This window comes from Mycteria americana, chromosome 2, assembly GCF_035582795.1.
Source record: "Mycteria americana isolate JAX WOST 10 ecotype Jacksonville Zoo and Gardens chromosome 2, USCA_MyAme_1.0, whole genome shotgun sequence".
NCBI classification, from domain to species: Eukaryota; Metazoa; Chordata; class Aves; order Ciconiiformes; family Ciconiidae; genus Mycteria; species Mycteria americana.
In genome coordinates, this window is record NC_134366.1 from 171,473,580 (window position 1) to 171,480,672 (window position 7,093).

The window sequence follows — 7,093 nt, forward strand, 5'->3', positions numbered from 1 at the left end:
TTTTCCGAGTTGAAAAATCCATCCAAAGGTCAGTCAGAAACAGGAATAAAATTGTCTTTGAAATCTCAAGCTGCTGTAATAGCATTTTTGGCAGTGAATGATAAACTTGAACAGTTGAGGTTTACATGGCAGATGAAATGAACATGTATTTGTCTATACATTAAATGACCCAGCAGTGGCCCTTTTTCATTTCTTCTCCCAACCTATCAGACTATTTATAGTTTTTTACTACAAATGGACGTCCTGAACAGAAGAAGGCAGACCAACTAGTTCTGAAGAAACCATCACAGTGGAGCTGTGCCCATAAGCCATCATTCCTGGGCAGGAGTCCCATTTTAGTGATAACCTCCCAGGTAGCAGGAATATTAACTCTTAATTTACCTGTCAGGGATTTTTACAGTCTTTCACAGCTTTTGGAAGGTGTGAAGGGTTGTTCAGGGAGATCGTATGATCATGAAGGTGTTGGATTGAAAGGGAATTGTGGCATATCCTGGCTAGGGCTCTGAGAGATGTCTGGGGAATGACGTCTACTAGCCACTACATAGGCTAGACCTGGCTGAAGGGACTTCAAAGCCATGTATTCAGAGCTCTCAATTTGAATGAAAAGCCTAGGCAGTCCTTGATGGGTGGATGGTGGTAACACCCAAGAATGGCAGAGCACTTCCATCTGTCTGTCTTCCACGGGCCTCTTCTCTGCCACGCCTCATAGATAGGAAGCTCTTGCTGGAGACCTGCGTTGCAGTCCTTGCTCTGTTAACTCTGGAGGATTATATTCAGGGTCTGATTTTTTTGAAATATCTTAGTGTTCATTAGAGTGGAGACTGCCATGGCATCTCTTCCGTGACCCTGGCTACGTAGCTGCACAACAACGTGCCCTGTCTGTACAGGGAGTCCTAGTGGAAACTGGAAGATCTTCTACAGAGGTGAATACGAGGCCTTCATCCCTGGATATTTTAACTTGGTAACTGATAGTCAGGTGATGTGGATTTGAACCCTCTTATGTGCAGGAGGGACTTTAACTGGGAGACTTGCAGTGAGAAAAAGAGTTCTCTCCCTATTGTGAATGAGTTTCCAAGCCATTGGATAAAAAAATCTGAATAAGCAGGTCTTCATCCTTTAGTTGCTCTTATGTAGGGCTGGTTGTGCTGAGGTGCCTCCTGGGCTGCACTGCCACTGATCTCAGCAAGCCTCAATGCTGAGATGGGTCTGGTGAGCAGACCAGATCTGAAAACACAGGTACTTCTAGGCTCAAGCAGGTATCTTCAGGCTCCCAGTGAAAAAGATTGGCAAAAACCCCCTAGATACACCGCGGACTTCAGGCTCCAGTGTAGCTGGTGCAGGAGAGATTTAGGACCACAGTTTTAGACATCTGTGCTTGAGGTGGGAGCTAGGAAGGCTGCAGGCTCTCAAACCCTCCATGAGGATGTGGTCCCACAGTTCCTCTGCTGGGTGGCTGCAGCCTGTGGGTTGTTTTTTTCTTCAAAGCTGAATGGCAGCTCTCCAGGCCCTGCAGGGTAGATTTGGCTGCTCCTTGCCTTTAGGATGTCCTGGTGTGTATTCAGCTGCTCATGGCTCCAAGCGAGATGCCCCTTTCCCCAGCTTCCCCCTTCTCCCAGGGCAGGGACCCTGGGCAGTGTCAGACTTATAAGGCCTCAAGCTGCTGGGGAGAGTTTTTAGGTATTTAGATGAGCTGATGCACTGACTTTCCAAGCCCACACTGTGTAGAGGAGCACAGAGCAGCTGGGACAGTGTAGATTCTAGCTTGGCACATATCTGACGAGCTTTCTAAGGTAGAACAAAATATTCCCTGCAGTTCCCAGTGCTGGGAGCAAAGGTGGTGCTTGGAGGCTGCAGGAGCATGGCTCTGTGCTTTGAAGACTCGAACATCCAAGGTATCCTGGGGACAGTGAGAGCAGAGTGGGATCTCTCCACTCCAAGAGCTGCTTCCAAACCACCTCTGCAGGCAAGCAAATCTGCAGCACTCCAGAAACAGCAGAGGCCTCTCCAAAAGCGAACATACAGAGGTGGAGTCCAACAAGGGTTCAGCACTTCATGATGCCAAAAAAATCCCTCTCACCCAGCACAGGAGGACACACCAATCTCAGACTCCTTGTGAGCATGGTGGGAGCTCTTTGCTACAGTAACATTTGCAAAAGACATCTCTTTTCAAGATGCAAAAGCATCTCTTTCCCAGCCAGCCTGCTATGTCCTTCTGCAGAGCCAGGCTGGGCTGTGGGAGGCAATAGCATTGGAGCCAGCTGTGGTACACAGGTGGTCATGTTCCCATGGCTGGTCACCCTGGCTGCATGCCTGCAGCTAGCTCTGCCTGCATGAGCTCTGCACCTAAGTGCATTTCATGGCACAGATGTGCATGGCTTGGCTTAGAGGAGGAAGCAGAGAAGGAAAGCTTGGGGCTGGACTCAAGCTATGTGTATGAAAGTGTCTGGTCCCACTTAAGATGCTGGAGCATAGCCACTGAGCTCACAGGTCTCCAGTAGGACCTGTGTCATGTCTCCCAGCGCTGTTAGGAGAGCAGGTTTTACTAAAGCATCTCAGACATCACTAGACATCTGACCCTGACATAACACAGACTGTTGGATTCCGTCTGATGTGAAGACTCCTAAATGTTGGTGTTCCCTGTCCTCTGCATCTGCTCTCCTGTCCTCTCCCTGTCCAGACTTCTGCTCCAGTCACTGGACATCTAGTCAATACAGTTGGGTAGTCTAGACAGAGACTCAGTAACAAGCCAGGAGGGTCTCAAATCTGTTGCCCACATACAGATGCCATTTTAGAGGTGCTAACCTGGCCTCTGCTTTCTATTCTTGAATTGCATGGACTCCCACAGGCCATAACTGGGTGCCTAAGGACAACTCCAATGGCTCAAGATGCCGCCAAGTGCACAACCGAATTGAGCCCCAGCACCAGGTGGCCAGTGGTCTTGTCACTTGGCCAACTGATCAATTGAGGGATGAAACACATCAGATTTGAGCCTCTTTCACCTTCATTTAAGCCTTATCTGTGTGATCAGCGGGGTGTGTGCTGGTGGTGGGGGAAGGCAAGAGAAACTGCTAGAGGTCCTTCAGCTGCAATGCTGCCCCAAACAATAGTGCTGTAGGGAAAACTTCACAGCAAGGCTTACAGACTCAAGGGACTGAAGCAGACAGCGAGTGGATTTGTCCATGAAGACGTTTCGACACTGCCCATGCAGCTGTCCAGGGAAAATACAGCTGGGTTCCCACAATGCTCCCATGGTGCCCTAACAACGCAGGGCCTCACTTCTGTGTTTTCAAATGTGTTTTTTCCTCTTGCCTTGCAAAAGCAGCTTTTTGTGAATCAGAGCTGGTCCATCAATAAGGGAAACAATGGCTCATAAAGACATAATGGTTCATTTAGAGCCCTGCCAGGGGTTGTTATTTCTCCCAGAGCACTTTCACCTGAGCTGAAGGTTGCATTCAGAGGCTGCATTTTCCTTGCTTTGCTGTTCACAGACCTCTGTGAAAGGGGCTTCAGGGTAAGGATGATGGGAACTTGGGCTGAGCTCATTTTGCTAGGAGCTTTTCCTTTCCCTCCTTTCCCATTTTGCAGGAATTTAGGTATCAGATCAGACCCAGGGAGATGCGAAACCATATCCAAGCAGTTTACTTACAAAACAAACATGTGGAAGCAGTTACTTGGATTTTTTTTCCCTTTTCTCAATGACCAAGTGAAGAAGCAGATTGCAGCTGATCTGCATGTTTACCCTTCCCCTCCTCAAACCAATAACCCTGTGATCTGAGCAAATCTCCAGGGGTCTTTCATCTATATCTACAAAAGCATTTTGCTATATGACCATATAGGACTGCAATGCCACTATCTAAACAGCATATATGGTGGAGCAGCCTGGTCTTGTGTGCTGTCTGGCTGTGTAATCACAGAATCACAGAATCGTATAGGTTGGAAAAGACCTTTAGGATCATCAAGACCAACCGTAAACCTAACACTGCCAAGACCACCACTACACCATGTCCCTAAGCACCTCATCCAATTTAAATACCTCCAGGGATGGCGACTCAACCACTTCCCTGGGCAGCCTGTTCCAATGCTTGATAACCCTTTCAGTGAAGAAAAATTTCCTAATATCCAGTCTAAACCTCCCCTGGCGCAACTTGAGGCCATTTCCTCTTGTCCTATCACTTGTTACCTGGGAGAAGAGATCGACCCCCACCTCTCTACAACCTCCTTTCAGGTAGTTGTAGAGGGCGATAAGGTCTCCCCTCAGCCTCCTTTTCTCCAGGAAAAAAAAGAGCTGCCCGCCTTTGCCCCGTGTGAGGCACATCTCCTGCTGTCTGTTGTGTAGGAATACACGTTCCCCCCCTTCTAGGCTTGCCACAGTAAACAGAGACCTGAGAAATCACCCTTCTAACACCAATAAAATATGTTATTTTAAATTTTTTAAAGCAGTTTCTTTTGGAGCTATTTCCAGGAACTCTGTCCTGTGTAAAATTCCACACCCATTTCAAATACTCTTACTACATTTCTTCCATCATCTTGCTTTTCCATTCTGGCTAAAATTAAGATTAAAAATATAAATTAAAACCCAACTACAATGTCCTGTACTGCCCAAAGTGTCTCAGACATTCTGGCAAAGCACAGTGATTTTAAGGGTCAGTGGCCCAAACTTCAGAGCCCTTAAGGCTTAACTTTCCATTAGTCAACAGGACAACTCATATAGGTCCTAGTTCAATTGGTCAGAGAAGGACACACATAACTAACTGCCCAATTTGCAAATGACAGATCATCTGGTACTTGGGAATTTTCCATGGTTTAACCTTTCATGGAGGAGGTCAGGTTCTTGAGGGAACCGCCTTCTCCTGTCCTTGCACTGCAACAGGACCGGTGCCCCACAGCATAGCAGCAATGCCAACACCAGCTGGGCTGGTGTGCAGAGCTCTTCCCAACCTTGACAAGAGTTAGCATAAGCTGTGTACCATGGGAATGCCAGTTTGACGCAAAGCTGGTGATTTGTGCACTTACACCTTGGCTACTTAATGTGAGTTTGACAGGTGAAATGCATTTCTGGTGTGGGTATGTAATCAGTGCTGACCATCTTTGGTAATACATTAGGGGGACTTATCTATCCCAGAGCAGAAAAAGGTGGGGGGAAATAACTATTCCCTTTAACTTCCAGTTTCACTGACTCAAGCCCTGCCCTGCCCTGCTCTCATTTCGTGTGTCCTTGCTGTCCCTTGGCCAGTTTGTTCTAAGGGTGTAGTGAACTCAAAGATTTGTGGCTGGAATGAGCTGAGATGTTCGTAAAGAAAATAACACGCTTGTTTTATGTAAAGTAGTTCAGCCAATGGAGCAATAGCCAGGACTTTATTGGGCCAAAGTCAGCCTGCTGGTGTTAGGTAGACTCCTGGGCAATCTCATCTTGTTGATGAGTAACAATGTAAACAATTTGAACATTAATGATGCAATCAAAGGAGTTGATCTTTCGTGTCTAATTCTACTCCTGTTGAAATCGGTGGGAGTTCTGCCTTTGGGTCCTTCAGCTTCTAGGCAGGGCCTTCAACATGAATTATGGCAGGCAACGTATCATGTACTGTGACATGAATACAGGAGTTGTCACAGGACTTCATGTGTCTTTACATGAGATGTAATAGCTTTTCCTTGGCTTCTCCAGAATAGTAATTTTGGGTGAAAGAGTTTCACAAAACTATTAGTGAAAAAAACAACTGACCAATACCTGAGCTGGAGCCCAAATGATTTTGATTGATCTTCTGCATAGCATCAGGTGGCTTATGGCCAAATGCTCCTCCTCCCATGAGCAGGGGTACGCATATCTACAGAGTGGCCTTGTCTACACCCAGATCAGGGGGTGCCAGCAATCTACCTTGGAAAGAAAGCTTTCTGGGCTGTCCGTGAACTTCAATTTAAAATGGTCTGTCAGGCTCCTGTATGAATATGCCAAACCATTAACATGCCACATGCTATGTGGAAGTGATACATTCCTAGAGACAAATTCACTTTTGGGTCTGATTCTGAATCATGCAAAGTCTCCTCTGATGATGCAAAGGAGCCTAAAAGAGGATGCAAATGTAGGGTTTTTTTCATGTCTACTCTGGCATGGAGCAAATAAAGATATGAACAGAGAAGGTCAAGAGGAGCTGGTAGCAGTGCCAAAGTTACAACTCTCAGGTGACTGTTGTCCAGGCTGGAGGCCACATCCTCCAGAGAAAGCCTGGCAGAATCCACTTTTGCTGGCTTTTGAGCTGAGCTGCAGGACCTTGCACTGAAACGGGTGGGGCAGGTTGCCACGAGAGGCTGCTGTGTGGGAACATGTTGCAGATGGTGGTGACAAACATCCACCCTCTCTGAATTGCCTCTGTTGTCTATGGGTGAGCAGGAGTCATGCATGAGGATGAGGTGCTGTTGGTTTCCTCTACTTTGGTCAGAGCTCCGTAGTCATTGCACCCTCCCCTCCCACCCGGCCACACATTTCTCCTGCCCTGTCTGCACCAGGCAAATGCTGGAGTCGCTTCCTGGGAACTGACTCAGAGAAGTGATGTGAAAAGGTCTTGGAAAAATGAAACATTGCTTAATCCTGTGGTAGACCAGTTCCCTGAACAGCCTTTCTGCACAAAAGGAGAGTGGGAGCTCATGTGTGCTAGAAAGGTCATGGTGGGTGAAGCAGGACTGGTTCTTGCTGCAACAGCATGGACTTAGTGTTGGGTGGAGATGACTGCAATGCTACACTCAGTCAGTTGTTGGTAAGGACACAGTCCCAGGCATCATTACCATTCTGAGCTCAGAAAATGCTTCTTTTCTGATGTGCACTTGTCCTCTTAACATCACCATCTGTGCCACTGTACCAGCCTGTGGAAGGGGCTGTGCTGTGTAAGCTTGGCCAGTGTGCGTTAAACAGAAAGTGCCAAGCTCCCTCCATCTACTTACATAACTGGTGGTGTCCATCAAACTGCCTTCAGCCAGAAGCCCATCAAGAAGAGGTATTAACACAAAAGGAAGCAGTAAAATGTGTAAGGAATAGCTAGTTCATCGGTATATTTTATAGCTTGTTAATTTGCACTCTATGAAGCCTTTCTGTGTGCTTGAG